We start from the raw sequence: 20,088 nt of genomic DNA, 5'->3' as shown, positions 1-20,088 counted from the left end.
GAAGTAACAACAAGTACAAAAGTTTCCACAAGCTGTTATTAACCATCATAATCTTCACTATCAAGATATGATATGGGCAACATATTTGCCAATTTTGCAACAGCTGCCCACAGGGTCTTATAAAAATCATGGTGAACTGGTGGAATGAAGTCCAGGGGACTCAATAAATCTTTCTTCTTGAGTTCACTCATTGCATTACCTTCTGGATACACCCAGTCTAACTCCTTTATAAGAGTTGATGTCCTCTTGGACACATCAACTTTATTAAATATGTCACCTGTTTCATTGGAATATTTAAAAAGTATGTCAAAAGGCAGCTTTTCCACAAATCGTAATCACTGGATGCTGAACCACTCTTTGGTTTGATCAACCTATATTTTCTGCTTCGAGCTGGCCGGAGTGGCCGAGCAGTTCTAGGCGCTTAAGTCTGGAACCGCGTGACCGAATCCTGCCTCAGGCATGGATGTGTGTGACGTCCTTAGGTTAGTTAGGTTTAACTAGTTCTAAGTTCTAGGGGACTGATGACCAAAGAAGTTAAGTCCCATAGTGCTCAGAGCCATTTGAACCATTTATTTTTCTGGTTTGTAATATTCCTTTCAAGCACTTTTGTTGAAAAAAAATCATCTTTACCCATATGAACTAATTTGAAAGGCTTTTGCTCCCTAGCAGCCTCAATAATCTCATTCCAATGTTCTGGAATGTAAACATTTTTAAAATACTTCTTTTGTTTTTCAATCAAGCCAAAATCTTGATTACAGGGTAAATACGACCACTGACTAAAAATTTGTGATCAGTTTCACTTACTATGTAAATAGGATTGGAAACTATGTACTGGCACATACTTGAGAGTTTAATATTGCTATTTTTACCTCTGCACAGATACGAGTACATAATTAACTGGGAAGATATCACAAAATGGTTCACATAGTACAACAAACATGAGACAATCTCCTGAGAACCTCTAGATGCTATCGACTTGTTCCAAAGAAACATGTGAACATCATCATTCCCTACATTATGAATACCGACACAATAGTTACACATTTGCCTTTTGTAATAGCATACCCCTGTTGACAATACAGGAGTAGGCAAAGTTTTCATGAGGCCAAATTTTATAACTGTAACATTATCATTTGATTTAGCAAGCAAAGTATCATTCTGCAAGCCTTTACGTGCACACTTAGCTTTCCTGAAATGTTTGTCTTTCTGTGAGATGAACGAACTGTTGTTTGGTAAGGCCATTATACTGATCTGGAAAGAATCACATTTCTTACATGAAACCAAAATAGGTGGATGGAAAGATAAATTAAGCTGCTCATTGAAGTTTTTGCAAAATATATGATCAGAATATGAAATATATGATCAGAATACATAATACTGATGCTTAAATCAGGTGCTAAATACTTTCTACTCGATTTTTGTGTGGCATAGTGACTTTCACATGCTGGAAATTTGTCAACAAAACACTTCACTTCAGCTATTTTATTTGACAGTGTTTTGTTCGCAGATTCACATCGTACTCGTCAGTCAAGTGGAGCAGTTGCTCTAACACCTTTCTGCTTCAGTATCCTGTCTATTCATCCTGCAGATACTGCCAACATGTTCTGAAAAAATGGTTTGTGCACTTGCACATCACTACGATGAACATCAAGCAAAAAGAACTGCCTTGTATTTTCCCATCGAGAAAGGAACGTGGTATGTGTTCATGATGTTTTACAAACATTGACACTGTTAAATAGAAAGGCCAATTACAAATCAAAGTTCGCCAATCCATAATAATCATTAAATATTTTACACTGCTTGTCTGCACTTATCTTTAGGTGGCATTGCTTCATACAAGAACATGGTCCCATTCGGCATTCTTTTTTAGGTGTAATCTTCCCCTTACCATTTACATATTCTTCCCCCTTGGCTCATCTCTGTTTTCTTACATTCCGTTTCCAATCTTTCTCCTTCCCCAAACACTTTTTGCCTTTCATACTGTTCACATTATCAGGGGATGATGAGGATGTAGATGGTCCTGGTATTGAGGATATTTCCAAACCATCCTTAAAATCAAGCCACTCTGTATCACGTTCTTGATCGTCACCTGCCCCCTCCACTTCAAACATATCTGTGCAGTTCAATGTCAAACGTACAGGAATCAATATTTTCGTATTACCTCTACATTTATTTATTTATTTATTTATTTTATTTATTTATTTATTTATCTCCTGAATCTTTGTGGTATATATACCATACCTTAGATGTTGGACAAAATGATATTACATTAACATACTGTTACATTGGTGTATACATTACATTTATAGATTGTTACATTTTTATATTGCTATATTGTTACATTTACATTTTTATATTGTTACAACCAACTAATTTTTCAAGATACTGTGTTACTGAGTAAAAACAGTTTTCCAAGAGATATGATGTTGCAGATTTTTTAAAGCTATGGATTTTGTTTATCGCCTTTAGGTTACTTGGCAGCTTATTAAGCAAATGTGAACCTGAGTGATATACACCTTTCTTGCACAGTGTGGTGTAACAATGTTGTCTGTGTATGTCACTATTTGCCCTTGTATGGTGTTCATGTACAGATTTATTTTGAATAAATACATTTCCATTTTTTAGCATGCTTTTTTTTAGGAACATTACAACTTCTAGTATATAGATACATGGTAGGGGTAGAATCCCCAGTTCTTTAAAGAACGGTTTGCATGATTTTCGGCTGCTGGCATTTTTCATTACCCTCACAATCTTTTTTTGTTTCCGGAATGTGGTTATGCAATGAGGAGAATTTCCCCAGAATATGATGCCATATCTTAATAGGGAGTGTATGCAAGCGTAATACACTGCTCTAACTGTTTCAGGACTTGTGTTGTTCCATATAATCCTCATCGCATAAGTCATTTTGGATAGGTTAGAATTTAATGAAGTGATGTGGGAATTCCATTTAAGATTGTCTTGTAAGTAGATGCCAAGAAATTTTGCTTCAGTGACACTGTTAATTCTTTGGTTTTCCATTGACATGTTTGGTTTTAATGGGTTTTTATTTTGTTGTGTATGGAAGTGTAAGACGACTGTTTTTTGAGGGTTCATCAGTAATTTATTCCTCATAAACCACTCTGAGACATTTTCACTTGTGACTTTAGCATTTAAACTTAGAGCCATTTCATTTTCACCTTCAATTAATATGCTTGTGTCATCTGCAAATAGCACTGGTTCGGAGTGTTGAACGTGTAGGGGGAAGTCGTTTATGAAAATTAGGAAGAGAAAGGGACCTAAAATTGAGCCTTGTGGTACACTGTGGGTTAATGTGGAAGGTTTCGATTGATAAGCTTGGAGTTCGTTTTTTCCCATGTGTTTTACCTCAGTTATCTGAGAGCGATTTTCTAGGTAGGATTTCAGCCACTCGTGTGGCAGGCCTCTTACACCATACCACTCTAACTTTCTTAGGAGAATTTCATGGTCTATTAGATCAAATGCCTTTGTTAAATCCAGGAAAATCCCCGAAACATTTTTGTGACTAGCCACTGAATTTAAAATACGATTTATGAGGCTAAAAGTGGCTGTTTCAGTGCTGCACTGAGGCCTGAAGCCATGCTGACATCCTGAAATCATATTTTTTTTGTTAAAGAAATTAGTTAGTTGTAGCAGAACTAGTTTTTCAATGATTTTTGAAAAACCTGATAGGAGTGACACAGGCCTATAGTTGACCATCTGCTGCCGATCGCCCTTTTTGTAAAGGGGTACAACTTTTGCAGTTTTTAACTGTTGTGGGAAAATACCACTTGATAGTGAAGAATTGCATATATCTAGCAGTGGTGCGAGTATGTGTTCAGCTGATACTTTTATAATATAGTCTGGCACATCGTCGACTCCGGCTGAATATTTATTTTTTAATGACTTTATACTGTTTAACAGTTCTTCCCTACTTATTGGACGGAGGAACATGGATGTATTTGTTACACTATTTCCAGAAATTTCCTGTAATATTTTGTTTGATGTTTTTCCCATTTGTTCCTTCGCTAACTCACGAGCAATATTGGTGTAGTAAGAATTGAAGTGGTTAGCAATTAATTTTGGATCAGTGATCTTGCTGCCCGCCTGTGACAATACAATATTTTTGTGTGTTTCCACCTTTCCAGTAAGTCTCTGTACCGTATTCCACATTGTCTTAGTTTTGTTTGATGACTCCATAATAAGTTTGTCATTTTCCCTTAATTTTGCTTCCCTTATTACACGACTCAGAGTTAACTTGTATTTTTTGAAGTGGTGAGCAAATTCAGGGCTGCTATTTGTTTTTGATAGTGCAAAAAGTTCCCTTTTTCTTCTACATGATACTTTGATCCCTGATGTAATCCAAGTTTTGGGTTTGCTGGGGCCTTTACAAATTATTTTCTTTTTTGGAAATGCAATTTCGAAACAATGTCTGTAAATTTCCATGAAATTATCCAGCTTTTCATCTGTGTTGTAACTGTTGAAGATTTTATTCCATGAGTGGGTACTTAGCATATGTTTGAAGTGCTCAATATTTTGCATGCTGAATTTTCTCTTGTAGATAACACTTCCATTCCTAGACAAATCAACACTTCCGCATACGGCAAGTAGCTGTGCATTGTGGTCACTGTAGCCGGTATTAAAGTTTTCTGAGGTGTGCATGTCAGTGCTTACAAAGATCGGATCAATAAGTGTAGCACTAGTTTTTGTTACGTGTGTAGGGGAGTTTATTTTAGTGCACAGGTTATATTCTTGAATAATATTAAGGAATTTTTCTCTTTGGTGGCTGTGTGTTAAGAGGTCAATATTAAAATCGCCACACAGTACTATAGTTTTGCAAGTATTTTTAAGTTTCCCTAGTGCAAGGTCAAGTTTTTTAAAGAAAATGTTTACATTGCTGTTGGGTGATCTGTAAACACACATTATTAAAGTTTTTCCTGATGTTATTTCAATAGCTGAGGCTTCAAAGTGTTTTTCGCTTCCTAAGTGATGTACACAGTCTATTATCTTATAGTCTATGTTTTATTTTACATAAATGCAGCTTCCTCCAAGCTTTGATATTGATCTGCAAAAGTAGTTTGCCAGTGTGAAACCGGTTATGTTTATAGCACACACAAACAATAATAACATACATTGTAATTGTTCCTCTATAGTTTTAGGTTGTGTGTTTTGATCCATCTTCAATAACTATCACCGAACGAACACACTATGACTGCACTACACAATTCCATAGTGTGAATCAATGTGGAGTGATGCAAATACTGTGATAGCAACTACTACACAAGGCAACATCATCACATTGTGCTGGCCATGACTGCACATAGCGAACTTTGAAGGTGCTTCAGGGAACTGCTGTCAGTGTAGCAGTGGACTGATGAATCATAGTCCACTATTGCTCCACGAAAATGTGACAAAGGTCCCTCATATACGTTTACCATACAGAATTTAAATATGTGGTTTTGTTGGGTTTTTATACTTCACATAGGCATCATTTCATGCAGGTAACTTAACATGGCAACAAATATGGGTTAGTCCACTCTTGCCCTCAGTGCCTCATATACTGCAAGTAGTCATGCATGTCAGAAAAAGTATACTGAGAGAAGAAAACCTTTCTCCTCAAAACAAAAGTGTCCATGATTACAGGTCAGGTCAGACAGTAACATACATGTTAATCATTGTAACACCACATTATGCCAAAGAAGTGTATATCACTATACAACAAATTACCAAGACATATAAGATCTCTTCCTGAACTACAGAGCTTTAAAAAGTCTGTGACAACCTACCTTATGAAAAACTGCTACTACTCAATTTCACAGTATCTTATGAACTGTAGAAATAAGTTATAAATATGCAGTATTTTTTAAAAAAAATCTAAGTATTAACTGTATAGATACAATTTGTTATAAAAATTTAAATAATGTATGTTTGACATTTGAAAAACCAATAGATAAAAAGGTCCAATAACCTGTGTGCAATATATGTACTGGAAAAGAGATTTATATGGACAAATAAACAAAATAAATTATCCAGGCAACTCATCCATCAGAACATCCACTTTAGCTTCAGCTAATTCCACTTTATGTGGTACAGCTGTACGATTGTTATGTTTCTTAGAAATGGTTTCCTCTGCACCATTGACAATTTCTTCCAGTTCTTCTCTTGCTGCTAAATTGTCATTCCTGTGTAGGAGAAAAGATAGCTTCGACTTGACACCATGTCTCATGTCCGCAGCTCATGGTCTACTGGCTAGCGTTGATGCCTCTGGATCACGGGGTCCCTGGTTTGATTCCTGGCTGGGTTTGGAATTTTCTCCATCTGGGGGGGTGGCTGTTTGTGCTGTCTTAATCATTCCATCATCATCATCATCATCATCATCATTCGTGGCAATGGCTAGATTGGACAGCATAGAAAAAATGGACTGTGTAATAATTGGGACTTTGTACGGACACTGACGACCCCATAGTTGAGTGCCCCACCAACCAAACTCTGTCATCATCACAATGTCTCACAGTAACAAAAAAGGGAAATCTATCACATACTTAGTTGTTAAATGGACCACACATTTCTTTCTTTGACTTTACAGACCACTCATTTTGTAATTTCTATTCACAGTACACTTGATCACAGATTTTAACTTCTGTAATGATATCACAGAATGGCTCTGTAGCTGTCATTAGCACATTTAAATTCTTCTTCCTAAGGAACGTACTACTTTTGATGTAATTTAAGTTGACAGTGTCACTAGCAAGGTTATCCAGGTTCTCCAGTAAGACACAAACCAAAGCTTTTGTCGATCTGTCTTCCTCCCTAATTCCTGAGAAACATTTTGGATGTCACGGAAGGTTAGGTTGACACTTTTCACTACAACAGAAGACCAGAAGACTTGCCAGTTGCAGCTGTCAGACCTCACCGTATACTCAACAATTCCAAGATGGCAGCACTTCTGACAGTTGTGATCTTCTGGTCCTGCTTTTGAAATTTCATTTTACTTCCAGTCCAGTGGGACACACATAGCCCTATTGCAGTATATTGTGAATGTGTGTCTACAAGCGAACTACAAAATGGTGTGCTCCATAGGAAGAAGAAATGAAATGATTACACCTATTACAAATCTGTTTTGTAATAACCCTGTTTTTCATGTCCTATGCCAACATTTTTCATCTAGCAGTTGCAACCTAAGTCCTCAATTATTTTCTGAGAGTGTGCCTATATCTCCTATAGTTTTTACCCTCTACCTCCACCACAAAGGTTATTTTCCAATGTCTTAATGGGTGCCCTATCACTTTATCCCTTACTCTTTTCAGTACTATACATATGTTCCTTTCCTCAGCTATTCTGCAGAGAACCTCCTCATTCCTTATCAGTCCACCAATTTTCAGCACTCTTCTGTAGCAACACATCCCAAATCCTTCTATTCTCAGTTTTTCAGATTTTCGCACAGAGCATGTTTCACTGTCATACATTGCTGTGCTCCACACGTACATTCTCAGAAATTTCATCATCAAATTAGGGTCTGTGTTTCAAACTAGTAGATTTCTCTTGGACAGAAATACCCTTCTTGGATTTATTCTCATCCCATGTTCTGTACTCATCAAACAAACCATTCCATTCAACAGATGCTATAATTTTTCTTTACTTTCACTTAGGATAGCAATGTCATCGGTAAATCATATTGCAGATCTTTTCACCTCGAATTTTAATGCCTCTCTTGTAACTTTTTTTATTTCTGTCACTGAACAGCTGGGGTGAGAAATTACATGCCTTTCTTCTTCATCTTCTCATAGCATTAAAACCTTATGTGGTGTTTAGCCTCATCAACAAGTTTCCTCCATCCTGCCCTCTCCAGCACGGTTCTCCTCCATCATCGGACTCTGAGGTTTTATATCATCCTCCACTGCTTTTGTGATCTTCCTCTCTGTGTTCTTCCAGTTGGTCTCCATACAAATATCTTTTTAGTTGTTCTTCCAGTATCCTTCCTGAGAACATGTTCAAGCCAGGCTATTCTACTTTTTACAATTCCTACAATGCCAGCTCCTTGTATGAGGTGGTCCCGCTCAGTATTCGTCCTAGATCTCCAGAAGCCATTATTATTCTGAACTGCCCCATAGACCTTGCGCAGCATTCTACGTTTGTATATCCCATGCTGCTGCTAATCACAATCGTTAGTGTCATGTTTCGCATCCCCAGGTTACAACTGACCTGATCATGAACCTTTACAGTTGCAGTTCCAGCTGCCTATTTAATAACCTGGAGGCCAACAATTTCTTAAATGTGTGGAAGCATCTATTACCACTTAGGATGCGCAGTATTATTTCAGTTGACATGGAATTTGTACTGTTCGTATTAGAGCCCAAACAGTCAAAGTTCCACACATGATCAAGATTGAAACTGTCTGCTGATAGTCATGGTCTATCCAAGTTATTATTTTCCTTCCCGGTGAAATTCATCTACTTACTACTTGTTTCATTTATAAAAAGTCCTCTACGTTATGTGGCTTCTTTCATCTCACATGTTGTCCTCTGTAGTGACAACCTTCTTCTATCAATAATTGCTACATCATCAGCATATTCCCAACTCTGAGTCATCTTTGTGCCTATGTAACCAGATATCTGAAGCTCCCGTGTAGCTGCTTCAAGAGTCATATTGAAAACTGTTGTACAGAGTGCGTCCCCTTGGTCCCCTTGTCTGACTCCTTTCATAATACTAAACCAACTGCTAGACTCTCCATCTACAAGCCCTGCAGCTTTAGAACCAGCCAATGTTGGTTGAGTAAGTGAGACCTACTTCGATGGTATACCAAGCAGCAGCAAATCATTTACTGAATGGCTGGAATTTGAGAGGTGGTGTGTGATTGTAAATCTCCTTTTCCACAAAGTAGGGAGGGTAAGTATGGTACGTGAGGGCCTCAGAGAGACCAGTTAGAGAGGGACTGCTCGTCACTATATATGTGAAGGCCATGGGTGGCTAGGCTGTATGTGGATTCCTCTACATGGTCCATGAACAGGTTGGCATTGGATGGTGCCATGTGTGTGCCTATAGCCATACCCTGGATTTATTTGTAAGGTATTGCCTTCAAAGGAGAAGTAATTTTGGGTGAGGATATAGTTGGTCATGGTGAGTGGAAGAAGGTTGTTGGTTTGGAATCAGTCAGGCATTGGGAAAGGTAATATTCAGGCCATGGGCATTAGGACTGTTAGTGTAGAGGGAGGTGGTATCATTAGTGACAAGCAGGGCGCCATGTGACAGAGGATCAGGAACTGTGGAGTGTCAGTGGAGGAAATGGTTAGTACCTTTTATATAGGAAGATAGGTTGCAGATAATAGGCAAGTGGTGTTGTTTTATGAGAGCAGAGATTCTCTCAGTGGGACCACAGTAACTGCTGGTAACTGGTCCCAATAGGGTATCCTGGGTGGTTGGGTTTATCGAATTTAGAAAACATTAAGAGAAATGGTCTGCAGGGAGTGGTGGGGATGAAGAGAGAAATGGACTCTGGAAAGAGGTTCTTGGATGGGCCTAGTTTTTGAAGAGAGACTGGATGTCATTTTAGATCACTGGAGTGGGGTAAATGCAACAGGGTTTGTAGGCCGATGAATACGACAGCTGGCAGAAACCTTCTGCCAGGTGAACCTTCTGGCTCAAAACAACAGTTGCCATGACCAGTCACCCACAATTAATTCTCCTTGGAAGGCATTATCTGCAAATAAATCTTGGGTATTGCTTTGGGCACCCCCATGGCACCATCCTTATGCCAATCTATTCATGGGCCATCTAGAGGAATCCTTCCTAGGCACCCAGAAACCAAACCCCTTACCTGATTCTGATTCATTGAACATATCTTCATGATCTGCATTAAGGGTAAGATCACCCTATCCACATTCCTCCAGAACCTCAACATCTCCCCCATTTGCTTCACCTGGTACTGCCCAACCCAACCAGCCACCTTTCTGGATGTTGACCTTCACCTAAAAAATGCTTACATCACTACCTCTGTCTATATCAAACCTATCAGCAATACCTCCACTTTGACAGCTGCCGCCCATTCCTTACTAAGAAGTCCCTTCATACAGCCTAGCCACTTATGACCATTGCATATGTAGTGACAAGCAGTCCCTCTTAAAATATACAACTGAGGCCTTCACTGACCATACTTAGGGTCTCAACTTTGTGCAAAAGGAGATATCCGGTGTCTTATCTTTCCAGTCACTCATCACATCCCGAAGTCCCACCATCCATCTACAGAGGAGAATTCCCCTGGTGACTCAGTACCACCCAGGACTGGAGAAACTGAATTATATTTTCCACCAGGGTTTTCACTACCTCTCATCAAGCCCTGAAATGAGAATTGTCCTACCCACTATCCTTTCCACCCTTCCCACATTGTTATTACACCAGGCTATGAACCCACATAATATCACCTGCCAACCGTACATAGCCCCTGCTCCCAAACCACTGGCTTATGTTCCTGTAATAGATTTAAATTCAAGTCCCTTTCCATACATTCTCCCACCACCACCTACTCCAATCCATTCACAAGCATCACTTATCCTGACAAAGGCAGGGCAAGCTGTGAAACCAGTCATGTGAACTACCAGCTAAGCTGCAACCACTGTGCTGCATTCTATATGGGCAAAACAACCAACAAGTTTCTGTCAGGATGAATGGCCACTAACAAACTGTGGCCAAGAAACAGCTGGACCACCCAATTGCTGAGCATGCTGTGCAACACTGTTTTCATCATTTCAGTGACTGCTTCAAAACCTGTGACAACTAGATCCTTTCGGCCATCAGCTTTCCTGAATTTCACAGGTGGAAATTCTCCCTGCAACACATCTTATGTTCCTGTAACACTCCTAGCCTCAACCTTGGTTAGCCATTGTTCTTACCCATCTAGACTCTTCCCTGTTCACATTCCAACACTACATTGCCCTCAGTTCCACCAACGTATCCTCCATCTTTTTGCTCCTCTCCTTTTCTGCTACCCTGGCTCCCTTCCTTGCCCCCCCCCCCCTCTCCACCCCCACCAACTGTCTAACATGATGAATGCACCCAGGTGCCCTATCTGCTCTCCACCTTGTTCCTGTTTGCTCCCACAAGCAACACTTCATGGTCTACACTGCTATCCCTCCCCCTTCCCACTCCTTACTCCTCTTTAACCCCACCAACCAGTTGTCTCACTCATCATGTGCTGCTGCTTGCAGTCTGGCTTACAGCTGCCAGAGAATGTGGTCCTGTGCGTGTATGTTGCATTCGTGTGTGTGTGTGTGTGTGTGTGTGTGTGTGTGTGTGTGTTTTTTGTCTATTTTCAACAAAGGCCCTGTTGTCCAAAAGCTCACTTTCTGACAGTTTTTTTGTCGTGCCCATCGACAACTTAGCATCGTTGCTGTATGGTGAGTAGCAGCTTTCCTCTTCATAATACTGTCAACAGCAGTTTAACTTTCATTTATTCCTGTTTGATACTGATAATCACTTGATATTTGTAAGTTCCTGAATGAACTGGTTTACTCTTCCCCTTTCTGCTCTGTAGCCCATGTCACCTTTTACTTAGTGGCAGAACCTGCTTTAGAGGGGATTCCATCAGTTCTGGTTTGGTTATCCCTCAGAAGTAATACCTCACCAGCAACACTGATATTGTACAAATCCCTTTCAAAGTTAACAATGATGTTAGCTATATATGCTTCATTGTGTATGACACTTCTATTGGTACAAAATTGATTGAACATCTCAGGACGCTGAAAACTGAGTTAGTGACCTGCTAATCTTGTTTTCCATTCCTGTATTTAACTCCCCATTGATAGCAATTTTTGTAGTAGATTTTAACAAATTTTTTGTAATTAATCCAAAATCCTCAAAGAAGATACCCAAATCAACACTTTAAGATCTGTAGAGATTTGTAGTGGCTATGTTATGATCCACAAGATTTATGGAGAGGAATCCCCCCTCCCCCCTCCTGTTTCAGAAGAGTATGTGGTAATACCAATTTTTGTGACACTTTTCCCCTTTTAACAGACATGTCTACCGCACCATTTTTTTTTTTTTTTTTTTTTTGCTTTACAACACATTACATCTATATCTACAGCTACACTCTACAAACCACTGTGAGTGTGCATGGCAGAGGGTACATCCCACCACACCAGTTATTAGGGTTTCTTCCTGCTCCATTCATGTATAGATTATGGGAAGAATGATTGTTTCAATTCTTCTGTGTGTGCAGTAATTAATATAATTTAACCTCATGATCTCTATGTGCTCATATGTAGGGGGTTGCATTATATTCCTAGAGCAATCCTTTAAAGCCAGTTCTTCAAACTTTGTTAATAGACTTTCTCAAGATAGTCTACCAGTTCTGTTCCCTCAGTATCTCTGTTACACTCTCCCACCTGTGACCATTCATGCTGCCATTGTCTCTATAAATTCAATATCCCCTGTTAGTCCTGTCTGGTACAGGTCCCACACACTTGAGCAATATTCTAGAACCAGTGATGTGAGTGATTTGTAAACACTCTCATTTGTAGATTGATTGCACTTCCCCAGCATTCTACCACTTAACTGAAATCACCTATTTTATCTGCAATGGAACTAAAATGATCATTCCATTTCATATCATTACAAAGAGTTACACACATGTATTTCTATGAGTTGGCTTATTCCAGCAATGACTCATTCATACCGTATTCATAGGATACTAAGTTTTTTTATTTTATGAAGAGCAAAATTTTACATTTCTGAACATGTAGAGCAAGTTTCTAATCCCTGCACCACTTTGAAGTCCCATCAAGATCTGACTGAATATTTATGCAGCTTCTTTCAGATACTACTTCATTATAGATAACTGCATCATCTACAAAAAGCTGATTTTAATCAATATTGTCTGCAAGGTCATTAATATACAACATGAGAAGCAAAGGCACCAAAATACTTCCCTGGAGCACACCAAAAGCTACTTCTATTACTTCTACATCTGATAATAACTCTCCATCCAAGATAACAAGACAACGTGTTGCACCATCCCTACCTCTGCAGCAACATATCCCTGAGAAATAAAGAAATATGACTCATTATACCAAGATGAAAATAACAAAGCTATTGACAGTGAAGTACAGCTGATCACGGAATGCGGTAATGTTGTCAGTTCAACGGTGGGTGCACATGCAGTATGGCTGCAGCTGCAACACCTGTGTGGTTCTTTACTGGACTACATTCTCGTGCTGCCTGTTATCGTGTGGTATTGAGTTAGCTATACAGGATCCTAATATCATGGTGGCTTAACACACACAGTGCTGCATATGAAGTGATACCATTTTCCTATTATCTGTATAGCTAAAAAAAAGCAATAAGAGTTGCTGCCACTGTCATTTACAATGATCAAATGTTTCGTGGTCAGTTGTTGCTTTCAATTTAAAAAGAGTGTTAAAATGGATCTGAATCATTCACGTAAATACAATAACTAACAACATTAAAGTAACATAAACTGTTGAGTACCTACCAATCACTTTCATATGTGAAATATACTAGGGCTTATCTGTTAATTAGCAGACATTCATCTTGATTTCTTTGATGTTCCAGCAGTTGTAAAATAATTTGTGAGTTATATGCTCCACCAAAATCTGCTGCCACCTGCCAATTTATTGGCAGTATAGATTTAGATTTGGTAGTGGTAAGAGAGATTCTAAGAAATTCAGGTTGACACAATGCCCTCTTTCAAAACCATGATAACTGCATAATATTGTAACCAAACTTGCTCACTAAAATTGACCCCCACATGGGTGGTTTGCCACTCATTATAAATATTTGTAACAATTACTGCTTATGTCATCCAATATTAAAAACAGAAAGTTTGTGAATTATGATCAAAATCTTGCTAGTGATCACAGACTGTTGTTACTCAGTTAAACACTAATTTGTTTCTCTCACATTGCAGCATAAAGTTTATACAGCTTTTAGCTTTTAGCATTGAAACTCAGTAAATATGTTTGCTAAACTTGTTTTTGTGTAAAGTTGCTTATATCATGAAGATTATTAGATGCAAAAGTTCCTAACATTTCTATATGTTTATTGCACAAATGCAGTCAGAATTCTAGTTTCAACCGTTACAAAAACTGTCATGAATACAAACAGGATGTGGATTTCTGTCCCTAAAAAAGCTATCCTAAAATTACAAAATGAGAATTATTGCTGTTCTGTGTTCAAATAACAGTTAGTAACGTTTGAAGCAACAGACAGATTGATGTGTGCTTACTAAAGTGAGAATGAAATTAATGGCAATATTAATCAGTACAATAAATTGAATTCTAAATTATCTGATAATTGAAATAAGTTTGTTAAAAAATTTATATATGCCTGTAAATGTGGCAGCCTGACTTGAGATCCACACTTCATGTCATACTCATCCAAATGATCGAATACAGGGGAGGAATGACGTGCAGGTACATAATTTTCTGCAAGCATTCAACATATTGATATGTAACATAACTTTCATATAATGATGAATTAATTTGTTCAGTGTGCAATGTATACAATTAACAGTTATTAATCCAGTCAGATGTGTCACTGCAAGTGATAGCTTATATGCAAATTCTATTGAGTTAACTCCTTTTCTGATCCAACAAAGCTACATTACAGTGAGGTCATAACTGCCTCATCCAAAGTAATCATCCTTTCAAATTCTCGTAAATGAACTGTGTAAACAGCATTAATTTTGTCTGTCATACAAATACTTTTTAAAAAAATAGTGTACTGGAAATATATACATAATGGCTGAGTAATAGGCTTTACTTTCCACAAATCTGCAATATCCCATTAATTATTCACTTAAGTTTTGCAAATTAAACACCTATCAAAATACAGTACAATGGAACTTGTGTATACAAATGCATATCTCAACAAACAAATAACTCCAGTGTAAGTTTACAAGTGTGACACTTTTTTGGCTATATATCTTTACCATGAAATACAGGTGTAGTAAAATACAGTAATACCCAGTCAATCTGATCCTTGCCCATTGACATTACAACATGTGAACACTGAACAAGTGACAAATCATAAATAAAAGAAAGGAAGAACATATGTGTCTGACAAGGGCATTGACTAAATGGAATCACAAAATGCAGTGACTCACATCAGTTAGTGAATCTTTTCTGTGAATTATTCAGTATCTCTTTTCACAGACCCCCCCCTCCCCCTCCCCCCATCCCACTCTCTCTCTCTCTCTCTCTCTCTCTCTCTCTCTCTCTCTCTCTGTGTGTGTGTGTGTGTGTGTGTGTGTACCATAAAGCACAGATACATTACCAGTAACATAACAGGCTGCATAAATTAAACTCAGTTTAAATCACTTTTTTTGTAGTGTATGATGTGTGAACAATTTAGAACTCTTCCATGTGAACATGTTTGAGACATTTCATTGATAAATTCCCCATAGTCTACCAGTTACTCAACACCTTGATGATGAGAACAATAGTGTAATGTAATACTGATCATATACATTCATATCACTAACTTCATTTTTCCTTTACCAGTAGAATATAAATCACATAAAATAGCGTACAAAGGCAATATTTATCTATAAAGCAGCTTTGAGGTAAATATGTGTGCATTATTTCTAAATAGTATCCATTTGCCTCAATGTTCATTACATCTGAACTGCAATATCACCCACAGGATGTGTCAATGGTAGATCTAGGCATCCTGTACAGGGTGGGCATGGACCAGGAAGGACTCATGATGTTGAACCTATCCCCTTAACCAATAAGTCTGAGGTGTTGTCTTTCAATGAAACTAAAATTGAGACAGTGGGACCCACTAAACCTGTTTTGTCTGGTGCCAGGAAGAGACAAATGCAAAAGGGTAGGGATCTATTAATTTTTGGCAGTTCAGACATACAGAAAATGATGGTACAACTTAGGGAAATGGCAACAAGAGACAGGAAAGGGACACCAGATGCAATCGGTGTGTGTGCCTGGATGCTCTATTCAACATATTGAAGAGGCTATCCCAGCATCCATTGAGGCAACAGAGTGCAACCAGCTGCAGAATGTGGTGCACGTTGGAACAAATGATGCCTCTCATCTGGGCTCCAAGGTTATTCTTGGGTCATTCCAGTGACTGGCAGACAAGGTTAAGAAGACTAGCCATGTTAAAGGAGTTTCAGCAAAGCTCACAATTAGCAACATTGTCCTAAGAAATGATCAGGACCCTTTGAATCTGAGTCATGTGTAAGGACTGAACCAGAGACCTAGAATATTCTGTGACAAGCTAGGCTGTGACATCTAGGACTTGCACCATAGCGTTGAGAACTGTAGGGTCCCCCCTAAATAGGACAGATGTGTGTTACACACCAGAGGCTGCTACTCAGGTAGCTGACTGTGTGTGGGGTGCACACAAGGCTTTTTTAGATTAAGTGATTCTCCATCCAAACCAGATAATGATAGCTATAGAAAACTCAGAAGTATCGATGTAAGATAGAAAGAAATGGTTCCCACAGGTGGCAGCAGTAAAATCCTAATGGTAAACTGCCTTGCAACAAAGTACCAGAGGTTGGTGTGATCATGAAAAGCAGTGAAGCTCACATAACACTAGATACAGAAAGCTGGCTGAAACCTGTAATTGATAGCAGTGAGATTTTTGGGGAAAATTTAAGTGCCTATAAAACGAATAAGTAGACACAAAAACTCAAATCTACCCAGATAGAAATTGAAGATGCATGTGAGATTTTTTTGGCAAGACTCAGTATCAGGGGTGGGCACAAAATGATAATTGGGTCCTTCTACCATCCACTAGACGCATCTCCTGATATGATGAAAAGTTTGGAGAAAATCTCAATTCACTTGTGCATAAGTTCCCGTCATACTGTAATCACTGTTGGAGACTTAAATCATCAAAAAATTAATTGGGAAAATTATGATACTGTTAACGCTGGATGTTATAAGACATCCCGTGAAACTTTACAAAATGCCCTCTCTGAAAACTACCTTGAACATATAGTTAGGAACCCCACTCACAGTGTAAATACACTGGATCAAATGGCAACACACAGTCCTGACCTTTTCGTGGATGGTCACATCAAAACTGGTATCAGCCCCTAATATGCTTGTGGCAAAAGTAATTACCAAAGTACAAAGGACAACTAAAACAAGCAGAGAGATATACATGTTCAGTAAACTAGATAAAAAATCAATAGTGTCATTTCTCAGTGAGGAACTTGAAACTTTCAGCACATGTCACTAATATTTAGAGGAACTCTGGCTCAAGTTTAAAAGAATAGTGGAACATGTACTGGATAGGTATGTGCCTAGTAAAACAGTTCATGATGGGAGGGAACCTCCATGGTATACAGCCACTGTAAAGAAACTTCTAAAGAAACTGCATAATAGATGTAAAACAAACTAGGGCTTTAGATAGAGAGATGCTAAATGAGATTGACTTGGCTGAGACAGGAACTGAAACTGAGAGTAGCAGAGCAGAAGCTGAAATGCCAAACTCCAGTTTGAAATTTTCCTTTACAAAGGAAAACCCAGGAGAATTGCCCCAGTTTCATCTTTGCACCACTGAAAAAATGAATTAGTGGTGTTAAGAAACAGTTGAACCTATTAAAACTGAACAAAGCTCCAGCCCCTGATGAAATTGCTGTCAGATTCTTTTACTGATGTTATGGCTGAGTTAGCCATTCTTCTAATTATGATCTATTGTATACCTCTCAAACAAAAACCATGCTCATTTCTTTGAAAGTGACACAGGTCACACTCATTGACAAGAAGGATAGTAGAAGTGATCCACAAAACAACCATCCAATATCCTTGACACCAATTTGTTGTAGAATCTTAGAAGTTATTCTGAGCTCAAACAACATGAGGTGTCTTGCAAAGAATGACCTCCCCAATGCCAACCAGCATGGATTTCGAAAACATTGATTAACTGAAACATAACTTGCACTTTTCTCACAAGAGATACTGAAAGCTTTGGGTCAAGCAACCAGATAGATGCAGTGTTTCCTTATTTCTGAAAAGCATTTTACTCAGTACAGCACCAACACTGATTGTCAAAAGTACAATCATAACAGGTATCAAGTGAAGTTTGAGACTGGATTGAGGACTTTTTGGTAGTGAAGACACAACATGTTATCTTGGCTGGAGAGTCATTAATTGTAGAAATAATTTTGGGTGTAGTAGTAGTAGAGTAGCTTTATTCATCCATGGATCTCTTTTTACAAGGCTATAGGGCATGTCAAAGTATTTACAAGTTTAGATCAATTTAAAATAAGCTAATTCATATACACATATATTTACAGACTTCTAGTTAGAGACAATCATTAGAATTACTCCTGGCATACAATACTTTTTTTACAAGTAACTTGTTAAATAATGTAATACCACACTGTTCACTTGTATCTTACTATCAGTGACTGCACACACTATACACCCATTGTTTCGTAACACATCACTCACTACAAACACACACATACACACACACACACACACACACACACACACACACACACACACACACACACACACTGGTGACCTCTAGGCCATTTTCTGTGCTGCAACTTCCCATTTGCTATCCTGAAAAAGTGAGTAAGCATCCCCGCATAATGAGTGAGATGTTGAGCTCAGGAAGAGGAAAAAGTGTTAGCATTGTGCTATGCATAGCTTGGGGGTAAGTATTCCTGGAAAGGAAAAAAGAAGGAGAAAGAAAGAAATTGAAGGTGTTATGTGGAATGTTAGATATTTTATAATCATTATTATTTATTTGTATAACATTTTTTTATCAGACCCCTACTGTTTTATCTAATAATCCTTCAATGTGTAAAATGTATTGAATAACAGCTGCCTTTTAAATAAGTGTATTTTCACAATGTCTTTAATCTCTTTTGGTAATTTATTGTGCAGTTTTATTCCTTGGGAGAAAATGTTGTGTTGAGTTTTATGTTTATTTTTTCTTGGCAAATGTAAGTTGAGTCTCTCTCTTGTTGCATGGTCATGGACAGAGCTGCTTGTGCAGTAGTTACCAATGTTATTTTTTATGTGTACAACTGACTGGTAAATGTATTCACATGGAGCAGTTAAAAGTGAAAGGAGAGAAGTACTGAAGTACTCAGTAAAGTAGAAGAAGAAGGGATGGGAGATGTACTTAAATTGGGATATATGGGTAACTAATCCCAACAGAACAGGGCTTATGTAAGATTTGGATGGACCTGTGGAAAAGAGGACCCCAACCTCTTTAGAAGAATGGAGTGGTACATCACACCAACCGGGCATACAGAATAACAGGAAAAGAATACTGAATCCGTGTAAAGATACCCTTCAATTACGGAGAAGTGCTTAAGGGTAACACTCATAAAGAAAAATAGTAAGGCTCTTGCTTAAGAGAGAATCACCTCCAAAATGAATAATAAACTGAGAAAGTATGAAACTGGCTAACTCTATAGTTTACCATGAGTATTTTAGTCTCTGCATAATATAATTTTTGATCTTAAATTTGTATAACAATTGCTTCCTTCAATGGTGAGAATAGAAGTTAATGGAACTATTGGTTAAAGAGCTGAAAGTGCTCTGAAAGAAAGCAATGTACTTATGGTTCACTTTATGTCACTATGCTACAAACAACAGAGGAACTATTATATATAAAACAAATGAATTAATGAAAATTATTATTAGAGGATATGTATGTTTGTCATGACTGATTGTTAAGTGTACAATCATGACATCTTTTTTCTTGGTGGAGGGACATGTAGTGATCCATGCCATTCATGGAAGGGGATGTACCATGTACATCAAATATAGAGCTCAGAGTAAAGATGGGCATAATTACAATTAGTTTATAAAGATCGGCCCACACAAGTATGGGAAAGTATTACTAAATAGGTGTCTAGTCTACCTGCTAGAGAGCATTTGTAATCTCCATGGAGCAAGGAGGAATAAAGAAGCTCTAGTACATTGGATGATTCCCAGCACCACAGAAGATAAACATGATGTATGTAGGTGATTGTTGTTATATACTATTCACAGACAGAATGTTGATGAGATGTCTTAGAGACAGTAATGTTAGTTGGGTTCCATGTAACGTATAAATTTTATTGGAAGCTGTGACAATACACAG

This window comes from Schistocerca nitens, chromosome 8, assembly GCF_023898315.1.
Source record: "Schistocerca nitens isolate TAMUIC-IGC-003100 chromosome 8, iqSchNite1.1, whole genome shotgun sequence".
Classification (NCBI taxonomy): Eukaryota; Metazoa; Arthropoda; class Insecta; order Orthoptera; family Acrididae; genus Schistocerca; species Schistocerca nitens.
Note: the sequence above shows the minus strand (reverse complement) of the source record.